Here is a 22,345-nt window from a genome sequence, read left to right on the forward strand (position 1 = left end):
CTGCTCACTTCCCCTGTGGTGTGTTAAATAAAAGGATGTGTTGACCAGCTGGAACTACATACAAGCAAAGGCTGGAGAGGTACTCTGAGAAGGGAGAGCAGCCTTTTGACAAGAGGGTCGTGTGGGGAACGATACCAGTGAGGGAAAGGTGGAATGGAGGGTATTTTAGAAACAATAATGTACTCAGAGGGATAAGAATTCAGATACGCTGGGCAGTGGTGGTGCACACATTTAATCCCAGCACTCGGCAGGCAGAGGCAAGCAGATCTCTGTGAGTTCAAGGCCAGTCTGGTCTACAGAGCGAGTTCTAGGGCATCCAGGGCTACCTAGAGAAACCTTGTCTTGGAAATCCAAAGAAAAAGGAAAAGAAACCCTATCACTTGAGCACTTTACCTCAATGTCCCACCAGACAGACACTACAAAGTAAATGTTTACAGCTCTGTGTGAGAATGAAGATATTAAGGCTTTAGCAGTCTTCTCCAGTGTCACCAGCTCACTGCACTGCGAGAACCAGGATTCCAGTTCAGATTAGTCTGTAGCTACCGGTTAACAGTAGCGGTTCGTAGCCTGTGGGACGGAATCCCTTCGGGAGTCACATATCAGCTATCCTGAGTAGCAGATATTTACATTACGATTCACAATAGCAGCAAATTTGCAGTTATGAAGTACCAACAAAGTAATTGTAGGGTTTGAAGTCACAACAACAGTTTGAGGAACTGTATTAAAGGGTCGCAACATTAGGAAGGTTGAGAACTACTGGTTAGAACTCAGAAACTAGAGCGTCCAGAAATGAAACTCTCAGTCAGAGCAAAGCAGCCTCCATCGGGCATCGTTGATGGGCTCCCCTTACTAGGGCTCTTTCACGTGAATTAAGTGTTACAATATCCAGTATGATCCTCCCATGAGATCTCTGTGTAGGTTTGGGAAATACATGCAATCCTGACTCCTGTGAGTGACGTGGAAATGGTGAGTTGGAATGTGACTTACGGTTCTAAGGGAAAGGCCATGGCAGCAAGGGTCCCACTTCACTGTTACCAGAGCAGAGGCTCAGGGGAGCCTGCCACTGCCTTTCCCAGGATGCTTAGGAAAAAGGAATTTCTACCAATGACAGTCTGAGAGCCCTCAGCTGGCCTGGGCCTTCAGGGCCTTACCACACTCATCTGGAACCTTCCATCAGTGCTTGTGGTCCCTTCATTTTATCTTTACCTGAGGCAAGGCAAGCAAGGGTTTCTAGTCATGGTCACTCAGAGCTGAAGGGCCCATTCCCACTTGCCTAGCTCTGTTGTTGTTCGGTTTCACCCTTTTCTTGGGGGACCCGCCACTCAGCTCCCAAATAAATCACACACGGAGGCTTAGTCTTCATTATCAATGCCCGGCATTAGCTTGGCCTTGTTTCTTGCCAGCTTTCCCTTACTTATTCCGACTACCTTTTGCCTCTGGGCTTTTCCCGTTCTCTAACTTCTGTAAATCTTACTCTTACTCTGTGACTCACTGTGTAGCTGGGTGGCTGGCCCCTGGAGTCCTGCTCCTGCTCTGGCTCCTAGCTCTCTCCTCCCAGATTTCTCCCTGTATATCTTCTCTCTGCCTGCCAGCCCTGCCTATCCTCTCTCCTGCCTTGCTATTGGTCAGCTCTTTATTAGACCATCAGGTGTTTTACATAGGCACAGTAACAGCTTCACAGAGTTCAACAAATGCAGCATAAACAAAAGTAACACACCTTGAAACAATATTCTACTACGAAGCTCTCTGAGCAAGACACAGAGAAAGACCCCACCTAGCACCTACCTCAGGGAAAGGAGAGGTGACCTTTTCGCCACAGTTTTTTGGAGAACAATATATGCTTCAATTGTTTTCTATCAGCAGAGTTAGTGTGTAAACTTCTAGGCTTTGCAGCTGATGAGTTCTCTGCCCTTGACTTTCACCACAAGCCCTACTTGTTAGCAAGCTATGTTTACAAAGCTTGGATTTTGAGCCTAGCCCTTATCAGAGGAGAATGCTTCCTGATATCATGTCTAAACAACTGGCCCCAGAACCGAACCTGGAACAGAGTGACGCTCAGTAAGGGATTAGTAAGGAGACAAAGCCGAAGCAAATGAATCCTTACACCTGGAGAAGACGTCTTGATTAAAGGATACTGCAGTCATTACCACCCACGGAGACCAGACCAACACTAGATAATACAGAAAACCTCTGTAAGGAAGGAGTCTGCCCTAGCTACTCCTTGAAGCATGTTTAATGTCAAATGGAATCCTTGGCATATAAACTGAAAAAGGATACTGCAGTCATGTACATTACCACCCACGGAGACCAGACCAACACTAGATAATACAGAAAACCTCTGTAAGGAAGGAGTCTGCTCTAGCTACTCCTTGAAGCACATTCAATGTCAAATGGAATCCTTGGCATAGAAACGCTCTCATAAAAGGCTGGCAGTTATAGAACAGTTCAGACCTTTTGTCTGTAGTTTACAGAGTTGGACAGACCTGCTGTCCCCACCTCCTTGGCCCTCACTGAACAAGTGCTTAGAAGACTAAGAAAGGAAGAAACTGAGGAAAGCTGCAAAGCTGTGGTGAGAGGAGAAAGACCCGAGCCGCTGCCAGCTCAGTCAGGCTCGCGCTCTTCTGCTCAGGAACGGCCCCCTCCACCTTCTCAAACTTGTAGGCATTTCTTACCTGCTAATCCCTCTGGGGCTGCAGGCCTCCAGGTCCTCAGGAGCCAGCACTACTGTCCATGGGAAGGAGGTTTACTTGATTAGGTCTGGCGGCCAGGGCTCATTTTTCTCAGGATGATCAAAAACCATCTTAAATACAAATAAAAGGGGGGGGGGGGTTAGAGTGATGTTTCTGGCAGAGTGGTGTTAAACATTAACAGGACGTTTGGGCGCTTTTGTAGCTGTGGGCTATGGCATATCTCAGGAAGCCCAGAGCATGCCGGAAAACGTAAAGACAAATTACAGACGCAACACTCAAGATGCAGGGACAGTGTAGAGAGTAGGAATGTTTTAGAAAGGTTAAAGTGGGCACTACAAAACCATCTGGGGAGAAGCGTGTGACCAGTCTCTCCTTAGAAATAAACAGCAAAAAGGTTCACCACCCCCAAAACACTCCAGATAGATTTTTAAAAATTATTTATTTGTACAGAATATTTAATGATATGGGGAAGTTCAATTCATCATGTATTTTTAACATGGTTACCGAACTATAAATACTATTCAAATTCAGAAATAATACTTTAAAAAGAAAAAGCACTAGGAAAAAATGGTGCCTAGGGTTGTGGAATAAGGGACATTTCCATCTTTGAAGTTTTATGTACATTCAACAATATCTAAAATAGACATGAATTACTCTTTAAGATTAAAAAAAATAACCAAGAAATATAGCTCAAGGGGGGGGGGGGATAAAAAGGTATTTAGCTCAGTGGTAGAGTATCTGTATGGTAAACATATAGCCCTGGGCTTGATCCCTAGTGTATCAAAAGAAAAGCCAAGCTTTATATGTTTAGCATAACATATATAACATCTTTAAAGCTAAAAACAGAACTCACTCTATATTATTGAGTCTTTCCAGTTTTGATGCTATATTCAAAAAATAGCAACGGGAAAGCTAAGTGAATTTAATTGCAAGAAAATTTAAAAATAAAAATAAAGGGCTAGTAGGGTAAAAAAAAAAAAAGCCTCCCAAAAGAAAGAGGCAAGTAACTTGAACAGATAAATCATCGATTAAAAACAACAGCTGAGAAGCATATGATATTTAAGGTTGATCTTAAGAGAGACCTGGAAGGAGGGTTAAAGCCCCAGGTTACAGACTGGACAGCAAGCACTTGGTGGTACTGGAAACAGTCTGAGGCATTGCTGGGCAGATCACATAGTTGTCAGAGCACTGAAGGAAAAGCACATAGCTCAACCCTTCTAGAAAGTACGCGAGCACTAAGACCCTGTGCCTACTGATCAAACTGCCATAAATCTAGGGCTGAGTAAACAAAAAGGAGGAGATATGCATTTCAGTCTCCTGAAGTGTAAAATGAGTTCCTACCTCCTACAGCTGAGGGGATTAAAAGAGGATTAATGAGGAAAGAATGTGAACTCTATAAAGCAATATGTGTATAAAAGAAAGGGGTTTTAATCTCAAACCTATTTATAACGGTTTTTAAACCTATTTATATCTAAACACCCCTTAAAGTTACATCCCCATGAATATAAATACATGTGAACTTTTGTAGCTATAGAGAGGAAAACACTTCAACTATTTTAGTGGAAACACGTTATCCTTACACCCATGATCGCAGCTACAAATCAAGCATGTTCAAGGGTCAGGCCTGGAAAGTTGCTGAGGAGCTGGCATTCTTTCTGATTCTGATTCTGTTTGTTAGGTAACTAAGGCGAACTCTTGGGGACAATATTGAGAGTACACTTCATCTGTATTCATCTTCCACTGGCTACAAAATACCAAGCGGGCCTTGAAGCCACTTCTTGAGACCCAGCACCATAAGGCAGAAAGCAAGCTTGTAAGCATAACCTTTGACTACTGAGTCTCCTAACACTGCGTTAGCTTTCCTGTAAAATGGAAACCGGAAGAGATCCTGTCAGAGAGGACTGGCCGCACCCACAGGGTTCACCTCGCTACCCCGACAGCCAGCTTTGTCAGCAAAATGGAGAAGCTGCTCCATTGAAGACCGAAGGCTCTGGCTGAAAGAAGATGCGGCTATCATGAGCAGGAGCAAGACAGAAGGCAGGCTCTGGCCATGACAGAAGCACACAGTGGAAGATGTCATTTTATCCTTTACCAAAGAGTTCAGGGCTGGGCTTGGGGATTTAACTCAGTGGTAGAGCGCTTGCTTAGTTAAGTCCCAGGTCCTGGGTTCAGTCCTCAGCTCAGAGGGAGGGGAAAAAAAAAGTTCAAGGTTTTCTTTACCAATTCCAAGAATAACTGGATTTGGAGCAGTCTCCTGGGAGAATCAGAAAATGGCTTTGACGCCCCCCCCTCTATCCATCAGTTCCCTTTGTGGTGTCAGTATTTACCACTGTATTGTACGCGCATTCATATTAAGGGATTGCTGCCTCTTTTCACTACGGATATAAGCGACCTTGTCGGCCTTCTTCAATGCTACTGTCAGCGAGTAACTGCAGACACTTGGTGAGTGTCGAGCTCTTAGCAGGAGCTCAGGAAGCATTTGCTGGATGAAGCAGGTCTTTAAACGGTTTTGCTTGTTTCAGGCATTGTTGACGGAAGAGGCTCTTTCATAACCCCCTCAGAGAGCACTGACCCTTGGATGAATCTCTTGCCTGCAGATGAAGGTTTCCTGCCAATCTTAAGACACAAGCTTTTGGGTCATGAGATTTTTGATTGGTAGCACCCTCAGACAGAAGAAGAAGAAGCAGCCATCTACCCAAGCTCTTCCTTTGTCATGTCAACTGCATTTCCTCAGAAAGTCTTGCCTCCTGAGGATTAAAAGCCATGCCTGACTTGATCCCAAAAGTAAACCAGTTGAGATGGTCTATCTAGATCTAGCATGGGTCAGAAGGGTCTTCCAAAGGTAGTCACTGCCACTGATGAGATGGCTAGTCTGGTGATCTTCAACCAGCTGTAAACGTGAGACCAGGGCCCTTGGCCCTGGAGGACAAACTAATGACTGTGGTACCAACATCGATGATTCATTTAGCACTGGATCATACAATTCAGAGCATGTGACCTGTTATCTGTCTGATCTGGGGGAAGAGTCCATGCTCTGTTTCTCACCAGTCACGTGATCTTGGTTGACTCAAGCCCCAAGCCTCAGCTAACTCACCGTAAAGTGAGGATGGTCACTGATCCTACATCCCAGGCTTGTTTTAAACACCGACTGAGGTGAGACACCCCCACCCCATCCCCCCATCCCCCCACCCCCGCGCTGAGGACTGCAGCCATCCCTGTGATAAGTGTTAATGCACAGCACTTCACTGACTCCTCACTAGCCCCTACTCATAGAGGCCAATACTATCCCAGTGTTACAAATAGAGAAACAGACAAGAAAAAGAAATGATTTATCCGGGGAACGCAGGGAGAGCTCTCAATGTTCCAGACACTTTCGTCCCTTAACTTTCCTTCTGAGGGGACTGTCTTCCATGTGGGCCACGCCTACTTTACCTTCCAACACCAACTTCTCTCTTTCAAGCTTTCTGAATTCTCAGTTTTTGTTTGTTTTTGAGACAGGGTTTTTTTGGGTAGCCTCAGCTGTCCTGAAACTCACTCTATAGACCAGGCTTGAACTCACAGAGATCCACCTGCCTCCCGAGTGCTGGGATTAAAGGCATGCGTCATCACCACCCGGCTCATTATTCTCATACAGATCAATATGACTCTAATGTGCCTATTCTAGCCCTCTTCCAACTATGGGACATTCCCCTGATGGCAGATCTGTTCCAACCACATAGAGAACTTCTTCCTTTCAGACATCTCTGGTTCCCTTTGTCTAGCCCATAACTAATGCTCAGCCATTTTTAATGAAAGAATAAGTTGCTTCTGTCACAGCCCCATCCCCCTTCATCAGTTCCAACTGCTAGAATCTCCTTTCAAGCATTCTGCAGATGTTCCTTTAGTCTGTTGGTTACTCAAGACGACGTGACAATTTCCACCTCTAGGGAAATGTGGCTGTGTAAGCAGCTGTTTCTCTTGTTCAGAAAGACTTTAACATGAAAGAAAAATCACCCTCCTTGTAAAAATACACCTAGTGGCTTAAGCTCTGCTCCCTGAGCCACGTGGACTCAGAATGACAGCCACGGATACCAGCTCAGCACATGTACCTGAAGGCTCAGAACCTTCTCGTCACAATCTTGCAGCAAACACGCTGTACAGTCTATGTCATTGACTTCTGTTTCCCACTTGGTGTTGACATCTCCTGTCTAATCCAGAAAGAGATGCTCCTTTTCAGTCCGGAAAGATCTTCCTACTGACTCACTGTCATTTTCTCCACCACTTCATCTGTCACAACGCTCAGTGAGATATCCTTCACTCCCTGAACGTACTCTAGTCCCCAGGCAGACCTCACAGCTCTTCAGTCTTCTCTACTGGAGTTGACTGTGATCTCAGCCACTCACTCTCAAGGGCTTAACTCCGGTTTCATGATTTCCAAAGAAATTTACCCAATGAAAAACCTTGGTTTCAGACATCGTCTTTCTAATCATCACTTCAGTCTTTGGAACTTATTCTAATGATTACCTCAACCCCAACAATCTTCTCTGGATGTCCCCCTCTCCCCTCGCGTCCTCACTTCCTCCTGGCCACCTTAAAGTCTATGGTCAATCCTAGGATGGTTCCCTCCTGACTTTCATTACACATGGTTTGTCAAATTGCAATTCTGGCTAAATCAAACTCTATCCTATTCGACCCCCAAAATCATGCAGTTGAACTGACTAGAAACACACACAGACAGACACACACACACACACACACACACAGACAGACAGACACACACACACACACACACACACACACACACACACACACACACACACACTGATTTCATTTCACATTATTGATCACTGATGGCCAGTCTATGCTTAATGCTGTCCCTCAGTTATAGTCTCTTCCAAATGTACTCACCTGTCACCCTTCTAGAGTTCTGCTTGATCCCCTCCCCTCCTAGTCTCACTCCACTCTGATGAACTTGCTCCTTGTTTGCTAGAAAGGCAGAATGTCCCAATGTCCCCGCACAGAACTTTCTCTGCTGCAGTAATGGCCCACTTTACCTGAGTTCACCCATATTCCTCTTGTTGTTTCAAAGGAACTGGCTGGGGCCAACACCTACAATGACTACTACTCATCCACTAGATTCCATATTTAAGCCCGTCCCCTGAGGACCTCTACTTACCAGTTCCAGCTGTAAGCATTGCAGCTCAGATTACCATACGCGTAACAGTTCTGCTCTGCTCTGCTCCTGTTCCTGAGAAAGCTGTTACTTTTCTGCTCTGGCTCTAAATTTGGCGAAAGGTCATCATCCAAACCTCATTCAAGAGATTTATTGGGAGGGAAGAATCCAGGAGAGTGACTGTCTCTGCCAGGGTAGGAAAGGGCAGCGACAAACTAAACAGGTACTGGGCTTATATAGGGCTTCTTAGGGGCGGAGTTTTTCCAGGGCGAAGATTTTCAGGGTGGGAATTGGTCAGATTTCAATCCCTGAGTTTGGACACGCTTGGAGATTGGCTGGATTTTGTGCTCAGGGATTGGTTGGCTTCATGCTCAGGGATTAGTTGGTTTTCCTGCTCAGGGATTGGCTGGTTTTTGTGCTGATTTGGTCAGGGCCAAAGTGTGTTTCTTTCACTGGTCCTTTTTAACCTTTGTCTCTGGTTTTAGGGCCAGTGAATTGCCACTGGTCTCAGGGTCAGGTTATGTTTCTTTGGCTGGCCCATTTACCCTAACCACCCCACAAATCACTCTAACTGCCCTTACTTCTGGACTCTGCCCTCACCCTACAGAGTAAAGAGCCCAATCTCTGGACATGAAATCCCACTAACCTCCACCCTGGAAAGCTCTACTCTGAAAAGTTCCACCTCGTTCCCAAGAAACTCTATATAAGCCCTGTCTCCTGTTCAGTTTGCCGCTGTTTCTCACCCAAGCAAAGGCAGCCACCATTCTGGGGTTTTTTTTTTCCCCGCTCCCAATAAATCTCTTGTGTGAGGTTTATTGTGCGGTGTGACTTTGTGGTATTCCTTGCCTCCAGGTCGACACGCTATCTTTCCATCTGAGCTGAACCACTTACACTGAATACTCCTGCCTACATAAGGAAATGGTTTCATGAAGTCCTCCCCTTTACCTCTATACTAATAAGTGTCCCTTTCTCAAAGGTGACCCGATCTTCAGATAAACACACTATTATTCTCCTATCAAAAAAAAAAAAAAGAAAGAAAGAAACTAAATACAAGTCATCTCTCATGATTCAGGAAGCCCCATGAACAGTGAGTCTTGGCATCACCAAGCAGGGCACCTGGACAGCATTTGCCCCCAGTACAAGATAACACAGAGCACAGAGCACCACCTATGAACACCCTTACCACAGATGCTCATCTATATATTGCCCGGGCTTCAAATGTAATTCCAGTTATTAGGAAATGGGGGTGGGGGTGGAGGGGTGGTAACTTAAAATAGTAAATAGGAAAGTTTACAGACATTTCTTTTTACTAATTCCGAAAAGAAGATTTCTATAAGACAACTGAACTGATTTTTATCATCGAATCAATAGACATATGAAAACCAGGTATTTTAAAAGCTATAATAATAATAATAATAATAATAATAATAATAATAATATGTAATTAGACCTTATTTGAACTTTAATTTGAACAAAAAAATCTTGGAGGAGAAATGGGATTACTTGCATACGTAGTGGGTGTTTTTACTTTAAAATGCTTCAGGCAAAACCAAACCACAGATAAAGCACACATGGGAAAAATTCTTTTCAAACGTGTTTCCGTTAAGCTATGTAGGGAAGAGGACTGATCCGTAAACTCCGCCCCTCTGGACCAATGGCTATGATTTGGGGGTGGGAAGAGCTCAAACCCTGAAGAAAAAGGTTACAACAGGCAACGCTCCCCCTTTTGCTGAAGGAACTAACTGTAAAGTCAGATGCGACTTTACAAAAGGTGACCCACTGTGTGGTTCTAAATAAATTCAGTGTCCACCCCCCCCCTCTCCATTTCTCAGCCCCATTTCACCTCCTAGCCCTGGCCCTAGTATCCTCTGTAGTAAAACTCTCTGCGAGATAGTCCACATGCACTGTTCCTCAATTCCCATCTTCCCGTTCTCGCTTGAAAATCCCCCAACTTCATGAACCTGCTCTTGTTAGAGGCACTGGGACCTCCATGTTGCCAACCACGCAGTCCACACTCAGCCTCCCTTTCACTCAGCCATCACCAAGGCTCTGCGCACCTGTATGTATATCCTCCTTGACGCACACCCTTTACGCTCCTGGGCTTTCTCCATCTTTTTGGTCGCATCCCCTCTACCAGCAGTCTGTAGCTGGCTCCTCCTCCCCTCCCCCATCTCTATGCACTGAAACGCCTTAGCTTGTGTACTCACTCTCCACAAGCTGTTTGCATCTCACGGTCTATCTCCCTCTACCCGGAAGGCATTTGCACTCAAAACCTGCTCACTACAATTCATCAGGTGAGTTCTGATGGAGAGAGGTGGAGGTGACGTGAGAATAAAGAGTGCAGGGTGGCGATAGGGGAGCCGGGAGCAGCTTCACTATCTACCCTCTCAGCCATTACCTACAGAGGCAGGATTGCAGAGAACCATGATTCTCCAGGGAGTTAGCCAACCGTCCCGTCAAAATGTAGCTTCCTAACTTCTATCATAATCTTTCTGATCTCAGTGGTCTGTGCTGGGCATGAGCAATGTGCATTTAAGAAGCACCACGAATGCTCTTTGTTGTTTGGGGTCCTGGGAATCAAAATCAGGGCCTCTTGCCTCTGCCACTGGCCTACACTCCCCATCCAGTTCAGATGCAGCTGGGCCGTCTATAGCCAGGCTCTGAGGAGGAGGATGCTAGAGCAGCGCAGTCACTCCAAGTGAGGTGTGGAGAGAAGCAACGGCCTGGGAGAGCCTTTCAAAATCCAGGAAAAAAAAAAACACAGGAATCAAGACTAAGTCACGTTCGCAGTGATTTAACAAAACCACTCAATGCCTGACTTACACACGAAGACTTTGAAAAACGGGGCTAAGATTTTGAATGTCCTTTCTTTGCGTATTTGCCATAAGCCGTGTTTTGAAAAAAATGATGACATATGAGAAATGGGGGTGGCTAGTAGCACTTTATCACAAATAGAGAGAGATGCCCAACTTTGGAGAAAGTCTCAGCTGGAGCTATTGTCTCAAAACTCCAGGCTGAAATCCTGTCTTTTCTACTTGTCCATTTTGTGACACCCACCCCACCCCACCCCCCACCCCCACCCCAGCCAGTGAACCGGTGAAGTTCAGGGAGCCTTGGACTTCATCTGCAAGACACAAGTCTCTACCAGATATGGTAACGACTCAATGGCATGCTTTTGTCACACTATCTCATATTCTCAAGACAATGATACTTGAGCGCTTTCTGCGTGCTCCTGCGATGTGGTGGGGCTCACTTCATGACTGCAGCTACGGTGGTTCCTGAGGGAATACAATTAGCAGTTGGGAACATACTTCTGCTATCTAGGTTCTAACACCCAAGCTTCCAAAGTTGGAAACCCCCATGGGTCAAGATGAAAACTTTCACTGTGGAAGCAAACTTCTGCCCAAACACTTCCCACGAGTCACTATTTTGCTAGCAAGGGCACAAGATAAGCCACAGGAAAGTGAGTGGTAGCCGGAGACTCTGGAAAGTGAGTTTAGGAAGTGCTGGATGAGCCGTTTGCCGTTGGAGGGGCAGCAGCCCTTGTAATGTTTACCCAAAGCCAAGCTTCCTAAGGCTAAGGGTGGGGCAGGGGTAGAGGAGGAATCCTGCTCAGATCAAAGCTTCAAGGATAAAGGGGCTTTCTAAAAAGCTCAGGTTTCTAAAGGGTTCTCTTACCAGAGATCTGATGTTTCTCCAGCCTGGCAGACAATGACGGAAAAGATGCCAAAGTCTTCAGAAACACCAGAGCTTATGACCACAGAGGTTGTGGGACAGCCTACTGGACCAGAACTTGTGGGGAGGAGAGCACTGACCCCACAGCTATAGTCCCTGACCAAAGCCAGTTAATTGGAACAAATGAAACACTTCCTGGCCGTTTGCTATTTTCTGCCTTGTAGCCTACAGGCAAATCAGCAAATGTTGGCCAGGCTAGTGTACAGGTTCTTGATGAAAAGCAGCCCTTCACGTCCCACTAGCTCTCCTTCTGTATAACACCCACTCCCCAGGGCATTAGCTCTCCTTCTGTACAACACCCACTCCCCAGGGCACAGATGCCATATGCCCAGAAGGCATCTCCCCCAGTCTTACCACACCAAAGACCAATCTGCATTCCGCTCCATAATCAAAGGGAATAAGCAGAGGAGGAAGGCACAGAAGGAGCCTATAAAGAGGACTGAGCAAACACCATACGGCTAAGCAACATACCCACCTCTTTTTCTCCACTCCTCCCCTACACTACACCACACCCCTATGCTTCAGAAAAATAGAAGACTAGGTCTGTCTCCACAACAGGAAGGGGGACTGTTTCACTTCCTTCTAATCTCTACTGCCCCCACCATATATATATATATATATATATATATATATATATATATATATATATATATATAAACTTTTCCTCCTTGAGTGCTTTAGGGTTTCATATCAGTTTCCCATCCCTACAGCTTTTCTCAGCTAAGGTTCCATGAGGAAAGGGAATCCAAATATCCTAAAACATTCTTTGTTTACAACATGTAAGGTCATTAACAGGGATCTAGACTGTCTTAACTGTGCTATCATCCTTGGGAGAACAGAGAATGTGCCCTCAAAGAGTTTCCTATAAAACTTGTTTTCTTAAAGATGGCTTCTCCCTGGTATTATTGACCTTCTCCCAAGTCTTGCAAAATGAGCGTCAGATTTCAGACCTGGAATTGATACCCGATCATTTCAAGTTGAGCAGTTCTCACGGTTTTCCTCACTGTTGCTTTGGTTTTATCTCTAAAAAAATCTAGACCCTATCATCTCACAGCCCGAGAGTAGGGAGTGAGGAAGGTTCTTCTCCCTTGCAGTGGTCCAGAGTGTGGAGGAAACCTACACCCAGTGGTCACAGTGGGCACACTCAACCAATGAAGACTGAGGTGGGAAGTCCTGAAAGTGGCCAGAGACTCTGGTGCCTAACATTCGCCATGTAGTTAGGGGGAAATAAAGAAGCCAAGCAAATACGTATGCAGGTGGCACTTCAGAAAGAGATAATGTTTTCTGTTTGTTTGTTTTATTTATTTTTTTAAAAGAACATTCTTATCCATTGTCCTTATTATTTTTTTAAGATTTATTTATTTATTTATTTGCTATGCATGAAGTATCCTACCAGAGTGTATGCCTGTAGGCCAGAAGAGGGCACCAGATCTCATTATAGATGGTTGTGAGTCACCATGTGGCTGCTGGGAATTGAACTCAGGACCTTCAGAAGAGTAGCCAGTGCTCTTAACCTCCAGCCGAGATAATGTTTGTTGCTGTTGTTGTTGTTGTTGTTGTTGTTGTTACTATTGCAGGCAAAGGGAGTGGGCAAAGAGACGGGTGGGCTGAATGGACAATAAACTGGGTGTGTGGAAGGCCACTGAAAACAGAGCATCTTCACCGACTGGCAGGAGGTGCAAGGAGGGGCCATGCAGTCTTCTGAGAGAAGAGGGCTCTACAAGGGAGGAAGGCTTCCCAGACAGGGGCAAGCCTGTCATGCTTCCAGAACAATGCAAGGCCTGCAGCGGAGAGCATACGCAGAGAACTGGGTCCCGAGAGACATCAGATCACATGGGGCTTTAGACTAACGTAAGAATTTTGGCTTTTTCTGGGTGACATGTTGGAGAAGTCTCAGTCCTCCTACTGAACTGAGACTTCACTCCAGCAGGATTGGACTGGACTGAAGAAGGCTCAAAGAAGACCTCCAGAGAAGCTACTCCAACAGTACCCAAGTCTAGTGACTCATGCCTACAACCTCAACCCTCAGGAAAGAAGCTGAGGCAGGAAGATAGAAAGCTTAAGTCCGGCATGGGCAACAGTGTGAGACCCTGTCTCAAAAAGCAAAACAAAGAGGTGATGGTGGTGCTGTTGTTGTTGTTGGTGGTGGTGATGGTGGTGGTGGTGGTGGTGGTGGTGGTGGTGGTAAAGAAGAAGAGGGTGGGGAGGAGGGAGGGGAAGAGGAAGGAGAGGAAGAAGAGCTGCCATTGCAGCCCATAGATTGTAGCTCATAGAAGACATGTAGACTTCTTCACTGAGATCCTACTGTGTGCTAGTATTTTATGTTACCAAAATTGATCTTATCACCCTAGGAGCCAGGGTATTGACAAGCGTCTCCTTTAGTGAAGAAATGAGGTTCAGAATTTCCGTCATCATTTTAAGACATCTTTCTATGTTATATAGCAGTTTCCTCCAAATCGGAACATTATCCTTCCCCCACCCAGGAGGAAGGCAGAGGCTCACGAGATGGCCTCCCCCTTACGGCAACAGAATGAACATTTGAGCCACCAATGGGAGCGACTTGAGCTGCCTGGCAGCTATGTAGAGCTCTGGAGGCGCAGCCTTCCTCAGTTGTCGCCCGCCCAGGCTGGGCTCTTCGGTGACGCAGCTGCATGTGAGTCATCCCTGTAAGTTACCCCGCCACCAAACCCCGGTTAGTAATCCCAATAAAAACTCATTGGTTCACCAAGTTGGACTTTGGTGCAAGCATCACTTAGGTCTGTCGTGGACTCTCTTTCTGGAGTGAATAGATCCGTGTGTGTTATCTCTCTCCAGAAAAGATCTCTCTCTCTCTCTCTAGCTGGGCAGTGGTGATGCACACCTTTAATCCCAGCACTCAGGAGGCAGAGGCAGGTGGATCTCTGTGAGTCCAAGGCCAGACTGGTCTACAGAGTGAGTAGTCCAAATGGAGTAAGCCACATCGTCCTAACACACAAATTAGCTGTTAAGATAATAAATAACATTCATTGTGCTACCAAGTCATGGCTGCTGCTGGCTACCACCTTGACCTGATTTCTGTCTCCTTAATCATTTTACTAGTTACCATCAAATGTTATGCAAAATAAAGTCGGTCACTTCTGGGTCAAGGCAATTCAGAAGTCTGTTGTACAGTCCATGTTGTCTAGTTTTGTTGTGGCAACTAACTTTACCCTACAAGAGCCACCCAGTAAAAACAGCCTGGAGGGTTATTTCTACCAATCTAAGAACATGCTCTGACTGTTCAAATACAGATCCTTCATCCCTCCTCTGCTTCCCAGGGGTTTCAGTCAAACCACACGCTCACAAGAGCTCCATTTAGTCAGAGTCAGTGGTTTCTAAACCATTTCACACCTTTTGTATTTCGTTTTAGCCTGACACAATCCCTGGATTTTGACAGCTCTTGTTAACCAGGAACCTCAGCTCCTGCATGCTGTTAAATAAGCAGACATTTCTCCCCGTAAGAGGTCTGCCAAGGAGACAGTCACTGTTAACACAAAACGCTAATAAAAGTGCAGCATGACACATAGAAACCCAACTTCCTTGCTATGCCTATTTATTGTGGAACACAGGCTTTTCCCATCATGCTTTTTGAAATACTGAACATTTTTAGTGGTTCCCAGGAGACCTTATGCAAGGAATAGTGGTTTTCATAGCTTACTTTAACTTTATCATCACTTTCTTATCTAGGACCACAGCACCTAGAATGTACACCCAGTCTCGCCTTATTTAATAACTTCCAGCCCCAGCAGTGGACAGAATCACACCTCCAAGAGAGCAGGTCTCCCCAGATGGCCAAATGGTAGGCAGGCACTTAAATGCCCCCAACTGCCCCTCATTTGGCAGGGGTAACTCATTCTAAGTTTATCCAGAAGAATCAGACTGAGTGCTTAGAAATCAGCGCATCAATGTAAACCCGGGATTTCAGTGATTGCAGATCAGACAGGAGTCTCCCTCCCCAGCAGAGGCCTCAGCAGGCAGATGCATCTACATCACAAAGAGGGAGGGTGTGGGCACCAGAGCTATGCAAGGAAAGGGGGAGTGCACTAAAGAAACTGCCAAGAGGACTGACTGGTCCATGGTATGGTTAAGGGGAAGGTTTTTACAGCAGACAAGAGGAAGAAAATAGCCAGAGGCATCTGGGAAAGTCCAGAGCAGAGAGAGAAAGTAGACTGAACCTGGCCAGCCGACTGGCCAGGGCCAGAGCTATCTGCAAGAGAGGGGAGACGAGCAGAGGATAGAGAAGAGAGGGAGCATAGTGAGAAGAGCAGGAGCCAGGATCAGTGAGAACAGCAGGTTTATGAGAAGAATGAGTAGCTGCGGGGAGGGAAGCCCATGAGCGGGAGGGAGTTGAGGCTGAAGGAGGAGGTGAGAAGGAGTAGGGTGCTAAAATGGACTTTGAAATCTGTAACAAGTCCTTTCGAGTAGGGACTGAGGGAGTTTGGAGGCTACCATGGACCTTGATATGTTGATAGGAGCCACAGGTATGGGTTAATTTGAGAGCCACGGGTCCGGGTCCGTTTCGCCAGAGGTAAGGGAACTGACTCCTTTCGGCAAATGGGGGACAGCTTCACTAGTTCCTAAGAAATTATTTAACTGCCAGAAATCCTCCTACGGTTCAGGTTGAGCTGAGTCTAAACTCAGTTTTGGATGAGGCAGCAGGCCTGCCCCTTTATTAGGGAAAGGATGCCCTTTGGCCCTGACAGGTCTCCGAGTTGGACAGTCAGCAGCGTAGTTATAGCAAGCAGGGGAACAGACTGCCTGCAAGTCCCATATGCTGAATTGCAAAAGAGGACCAGATGGCTGGAAAGGAAAGAGAGATAGGAAGTAAGTCAAACATTAAGAATTGTCTCAAATCCTGGACGTGCATGATGGTATACAACAAAATTCATGATGGTATACAACAAAATTCCGGCACTGAGGCAGAGGTCAGAGGATAAGAGAGGCCAGCCAGGCTACACTGTGAGTTCAACGCCACCTGTGTGCTACATAGCAAGATGCTGTCTCAAAATTAAAGAGTTTTCTCTTAAGTCTGATGTCGTCAATTTCTCTATTGGAACTGTGTCTTTTGTGAGGACAGGCTTCGTGTCGCCCCTCCATGTCTACGGGGCATGTCAAGGGCTGTTCTTGGCATTCTATCGTGTCCTTGCCCATCTGTGTAAAAGGAAGTCAGGGCCAGAGTGCCCTGACATTGTTTTAAATTATAGTCTTATGTGTATGGGTGTCTCGATGGCATGTTTCTCTAAGAAGCATGTACATGCCTGGTGCCTGCGGCGGTCAGAAGCGGACCTCTAGAAGAAGGCTATGGATCCCTTGGAACTGGAGTTACGGGCAGTTTTGAGCTGTGGATGCTGGAAATGGAACCCAGAGCCCTCTGGAAGAGCAGCCCCTGGTCTTAACCTGGAAGCCATCCCTCCAGTAGACATTTCCTAAATGCCACAGTCACTGAATACAGCTAACCACACCTTAAGGCTACCAGGGTAAAAAGTGCTTTGCGCTCTCATCTAAGTAAACTAATATCTTCTGGAGGACCAGGCCAAGCTCACACAGGGCGCCATGCACAGAGAAAGGGCAAGGAAATCCAAGGAGTAAAGGTTGCTCAAGTCTGCTAACAACAGCATCCGGGCAGCACTGTTAACATCCTGGTGCCCAACACTGCTCTCCGTGGGTTCTGACTGAACCAATCCGAACCATGGGCAGTAAGTAGTTAAAGAATGTTACAGCTTACAATAGGGTGGCCTTCACAGAATGGGGTGAGGCCACACCTTCCCTGGGAGGGGCACAAGCAAGAGCAATACCAGCCCGGCCCCAGGTGGGACACGGCTGAGTAAATGCCTGGCCCAGGCACCTAATTACTACAGACTCTTCCCAAGACTTTCCTGCCAGATAGGAAGTGGCAGGTCCATAGCGTCAGGCCAGGTCTCTGGATTCACGTCATCGATTCTGGACATCCAGACACAATGGGGGCTGCTGCTTCAAAATCTACACAGCACAGAGCACTCCGTCCTCACAACAGGGCTGTGAAGTTGGTCTTTTCACAGGTCAAGAAGCTGAATCCAAGGCCCTTGAAGGACTTCTGCTGGTAAACGGCAGAACCAGCACTTGAACCCCGGATCTTCTGAACTCAAAGACGCTCTGTGTTTATTCTCATATTTAACTATTTTATAAACTGTCATTTTCATGTGACTTTCAGTGAATTTCTTCCAAATTCATTAAATAACTTAATACTATTTTTGTAAAGTTGTTTTTATTTAATTTAGCATTTTATATTTATTCTTTTTAATGATTTGGGAAGTTAGCATAGAAACAAATGGGTTCCACAGTGACATTTTCTTTGTGGTCCCCTTTCTCTTCCTATATAGCCCCCCACTCCTCCCATGACACATATATCCCATTCCCTTCTCTTGTTTTAGACCTCTTCCTCTCCAGGCTCCCTTCCTACACCTACACACACACACACACACACACACACACACACACACACACACACAAAACTAGAATCTATATATGAGAAAAATGAACTCTTTCTGATTGGCTTATTTCTTTTAACATAGTGACCTGACCTTCAGTTTCATTTTGCTGTGCTGTGCTGTCACAATTCTTTACAGCTAAATAAAAATCCACAGTATCTAGGTACCTCATTTTCTTTTTCCACTCATCCACTGATACATTTAGGCCAGTTGCATGTCTTGGCTACGAAAGAATATTGCAGGACTCCCTAGAGATGTGAAGGTATCGCTGTGATGTGCTGACTTTCCATCCACTGAGTCTATACCCAGGTGTGGTGCAGCTGAGACATACAGCAGTTCTATGACCCACTCATGCCATCAAAACTGGTACACCTGGGGGACTCTTACACTACCAGGTTTGACTTTCAGCATAAGGTACAATTTAGCCATCTTCTGTGTCCTCCAGCATCTGCATTTCTCTGAACCTTCTAGACTCTCATAGAATAGTCCACTACGCAGACCCAACAGCGTTTCACACCCAAAGTTTAAATGCCACTACAATCCTCCCCGAAATACATAGTCAGGTCTGTCACAATTCCTCAAGGACCTAGAACTAGTTTCTGTCTTAGTCAGGGTGTCTATTGCTGTGACAAAACACTATGACCAAAAGCAGCTAGGGGAGGAAAGGGTTTATTTTATCTTAAAACTCTCGGGTCACACTCCATTACTGAGGGAAGTCAGGGCAGGAACCCAAGGCAGGATCTGATACAGAGGTAATGGAGGAGTGCTGCTTATTGGCTTGTTCCTCATGCATGGCTTGCTCAGTCTGCTTTCTTATAGACCCCAGGACCACCATTCGGGGTGGCACCTCCCACATCAATCACTAATTAAGAAAATGTACTGCAGACTTGCCTACAGGCAGGTCTTATTGGGGCATTTTCTCGATTAAGATTCCCTCTTCCAAAATAAATCTGGCTTGTGTTAAATCGACATAAAACTAGCCAGTACAAAGCCCCAACTTAGTGCATAGGGAGCTCACACTGTCAAACAAGGACCCAGTCTTTCAAGTTCTCTGTAACCTCCGTGTATCCAGAAGTGAAAAGTAAATGCTTGTAACCCATGGCTCCCAAGAAACCAAACAGCAAGCTTATGCTAAGGATTTTTGTATTTGGTGATGAATTTCATTCAACAAATGTAGACATTTCTATTACCCTCTGTTTATGGACTCAGTGAGGGACAAAAGTCGAGTACGTGTTCAGTTATGCCTGACTGCACAGAAAGAAGACATGACGTGCTCTGGAAGAATGTGCAGGGACGCCTTATCTGTCAGCCAGAACGGCTCACGTCAGCCGCAACAGAACAGATATCAGGTTATCAGGTAAGCCTGGCCTGGGGATTCTCCGAGATTTCAAGATAACTCTCTCATGAAGGTCAACAATAAGCCTACTATTCCCACACTCTAGATGTGGAGAGACTGAGGCTGAGGAATGTCGGAGGAACATTTTTAGGTTTTTCGTTTTTTTTTTAAAAAAAGAGATTCAGGAGAAGTATGGAATTCTCCACATTCACCCTGCTACAGAACCAGGACATTAGTCAGCCTTGCTTCTGGCTCACAGTACATGGAAACCTGGGTGCTGGCCCTTAGACTAATAAAATGAGCCCCAAAGCAGAAATTGGGAAGTCCTGGACAAGGCCCAAAGTGGAGGATTTGTGGTAACTGTCATCGGAACCACACCCCAGAGACAGACAAAACTAGATTTGGATCCCTGCTTTATTATTCAATCTCTGAGGCAAACAATAGGAACATCACAGGATTTATTTCCTCTGCTGTAGGCTGTGTACAACTGGACTCTCAGGAGTAGGCAAGAGTGCTAGGAGCCTGGAGCCTGGCTCAGTTGCTGTGGGATGGGGAAGTCTTCCTTTCTGAGGTGAGATGGCATTTCTGGGAGTGCCGTGAGCCAATATTTGCCTTTGGCTTAACGCAAGACTTAAACGTTCATCTCAACCAAACTAATATTTGCCCCTTTCAAGTCCTCCCGTTTCAAACACTGCCCCATGGCAAAGGGAACAGGAACACAGAACCTTAGGGGAGTCAGAGCCAGAGTGGCTGACACCGAGGCCAACAGGACACCGAACTCTAGAAAAACCCCCAAATGGGACACCCATGTAAGGTGTGTTCGTTCCTGAATCAAATCACGGTCTCCACGTTCCCCTTAGAAATCACGCACCCTCTGCCTCTATTTGGACAGATGAAAAGGTTTATGATCCCTATCTCACAGCTAAGAGCGGTACTCAGAAAGTTGGCACAGAAGGTTCACTGAAGCCCCAGAACTGAAGACAGGCCTGCCACATTTAGTGAGATCCATGTCTTATGCCTGTAATTCCAGCACTTACAGAGGTGGGTCAGTGAGGAAGCCCACAGAGGTTTCCCAATGAGATCTGAGCTTGTTTTACCCAGCAGGGCTGCATAAGGGGATGGATTGACCATGTGCATGGTTACCATGTTTGGAAGGGTCTGCACTTGGCTGTGCTGGGGGGAGGTCTTTTGCTCCACCCCTTGGCATTCCTTTCAAAAGCCCTTTAGAAGAGACAAAAGGGGTCAGCTGATAGGATCCAGGCCTGTGTTTCTTTCTTTCTTTCTTTTTCTTTCTTTCTTTCTTTCTTTCTTTCTTTCTTTCTTTCTCTCTCTCTCTCTCTCTCTCTCTCTCTCTCTCTCTCTCTCTCTCTCTCACACACACACACACACACAACCAAAATAGCAATAATCCTCCCTATTCACAGAATTGTGATGAAACACAAAGAAAATAATAATAGACATGAGAGTTTATCAAATGGGCATATGAAATCTGTTTTACTTTATCCTTTCCATGAAGCCACAGACAACAAAATGTAGACAAAGCTCTGCCCAATTTGAACTTGGTCCATCCAAGAAACACAGCACTGGAGGGTCCTCCCACAGCACTGGAGGGTCCTCCCACAGCACTGGAGGGTCCTCCCACAGCACTGGAGGGTCCATCCCCACCACTGGAGGGTCCTCCTCCAGCACTGAAGGGTCCATCCCACAGCACTGGAGGGTCCATCCCCAGCACTGGAGGGTCCTCCCACAGCACTGGAGGGTCCATCCCCAGCACTGGAGGGTCCTCCCACAGCACTGGAGGGTCCTCCCACAGCACTGGAGGGTCCATCCCCAGCACTGGAGGGTCCTCCCACAGCACTGGAGGGTCCTCCTCCAGCACTGGAGGGTCCATCCCCAGCACTGGAGGGTCCTCCCCCAGCACTGGAGGGTCCTCCCACAGCACTGGAGGGTCCTCTCACAGCACTGGAGGGTCCTCCCCAGCACTGGAGGGTCCTCCCACAGCACTGGAGGGTCCATCCCCAGCACTGGAGGGTCCATCCCCAGCACTGGAGGGTCCATCCCCAGCACTGGAGGGTCCTCCCACAGCACTGGAGGGTCCTCCCCAGCACTGGAGGGTCCTCCCCAGCACTGGAGGCTCCTTCCATAGCAGCTGAGATCTGAATTACTTCAGATGTCATTATTTTGGTTTTGGTTGTTTTGCACTGGTTTCTGTTTCTCTGCTGAGGATTTCAGCTTCTCCACTAATCTCAACACTGGAGCATGGATACAATGGCTGCCTCAACCCATCTGAGTCATCTCAGAGTCAATGCTTGTTAATTACTTTTTCTTTAAACACTGTTTGAATTTTCCTGTATTTGTCTCTAATACTGAGTAAACTCAGGCTGAATTATAACCTGGACATTTGAACGCTGTCATTATGAGATGCTGGGTCCTGTTGAAATCCTCTGGGAAATGTGGCTTCTGTTTGTTTGGGCAGGTGATTAAGCAGCTGACACTGTCCCTTCCCCTTTTACGAGTGACAGCTGACATTAGTTCAGACTCCAAAACCTTGGCTCCACGGTTCACGTTTGCATACCACATGGGCCACTCAGAAAGCTGTCTAGGACTTGCTGGTGGTTAATACCACAATTCTATTTTCAAAGCTTCTACAGTACATCTTTAGATCTGCTCCAAGCAGGTGCATCCCTAGTGTGCCCAGGACCTCTTTGACCCCACGCTGAGGTTATGTTAGCGAGTTTCCTTTACCATCTCTCTCTTCTCAGGATGTCCTCACACTTGCTGGCTTCCAGCGGCTTCTTTTTCAGGTACCCATAGCTAAAATGACCGTGGGGGTGTCACAGAAGTTCAGCCTTCTGTGTGTAATTCTTGGAGAGAGGACTGTCATGAGTTCATGTTCTGACTCCAGGACCTCTCCTATCTGTTGTTTTCCAGCGTTTCTCAGGTGGCT

The 22,345-nt window shown here is 46.3% G+C and overlaps 1 protein-coding gene across 1 annotated transcript in view; it reads right to left on the bottom strand.

The window, feature by feature from the left end:
- The window catches only part of St6gal1 (ST6 beta-galactoside alpha-2,6-sialyltransferase 1), a 127,805-nt gene that overhangs the window by 41,960 nt on the left and 63,500 nt on the right, over positions 1–22,345 (bottom strand). The window contains 1 exon segment of the mRNA XM_052740312.1: positions 2,673–2,800. The gene's annotated coding sequence lies outside the window, so the exon portion shown is untranslated.

Source organism: Peromyscus californicus, unplaced genomic scaffold (assembly GCF_007827085.1).
Source record: "Peromyscus californicus insignis strain IS unplaced genomic scaffold, ASM782708v3 Scaffold_16__1_contigs__length_79575227, whole genome shotgun sequence".
NCBI classification, from domain to species: domain Eukaryota; kingdom Metazoa; phylum Chordata; class Mammalia; order Rodentia; family Cricetidae; genus Peromyscus; species Peromyscus californicus.